This window comes from Triticum aestivum, chromosome 6B (assembly GCF_018294505.1).
Source record: "Triticum aestivum cultivar Chinese Spring chromosome 6B, IWGSC CS RefSeq v2.1, whole genome shotgun sequence".
NCBI lineage: Eukaryota > Viridiplantae > Streptophyta > Magnoliopsida > Poales > Poaceae > Triticum > Triticum aestivum.
Window position 1 is genome coordinate 462,978,491 of NC_057810.1, and position 688 is coordinate 462,979,178.

General features: G+C 44.9%; 1 protein-coding gene across 1 annotated transcript in view; it reads left to right on the forward strand.

Moving 5' to 3' along the window:
• Positions 1 to 688, forward strand: part of LOC123137479 (protease 2) — a 6,991-nt gene that overhangs the window by 4,605 nt on the left and 1,698 nt on the right. The window lies entirely within an intron of this gene.

Sequence of the window (688 nt, forward strand, 5' to 3'; positions counted from 1 at the left end):
GTTCCTACCATTTACAAACGAGCTTGGTGATGCCGCGGGACAACATTTTTTTTTAACAACAGAAGGCGCAGAAAGCGTCAAACTTTTCATTCAGCTCAGTAACAACATACAACATGTATTATTACAAAGCCTTGGATCTGAAAATTGGAGAGCAAAGAAACTACAGGGCAAGAAGATTTTCTATGAGCTGAAAGCAACATATTTTAGGTTTGACAATTGAGCAAAGAACTTGTTGAGCTACATTGTGTGCAATTCCATTAATCTCCCCTGAGATGTTTCACACCTGAGGTTGGAGGTTGGAAGAGTACTTGAAGAAATCACCCAAAGATTTCCTGATGCTCCACGGGGTGGTAGCCTCAATCATCTTTCCGGTTGCTGCAACCAAAGCTAAGGAAAGGCAGTCTAAAAGAAAGGTGGGCCGAACAATGTGTAATCTGCTTGCAACCTGAGCAGCAAAAGAAAGAGTAAGACCCTCTGCCTGCAAAGGAGTGCTTGTAACTTGAGTTGATGCTTGAATTTACACACCGACTTCAACCTGTTCTTGAGGCAGAGAAAGATAGACTCCAACTCGTGTTGCTATTGATCCGTGTCCTATGGGAGGTTTGGACGCACCGCAACGCCGTGGTTTTCAACGGAGCGGCGCCATCTACACAGACGGTGCTACAGAATATAGGAAACGAGGCCCGGG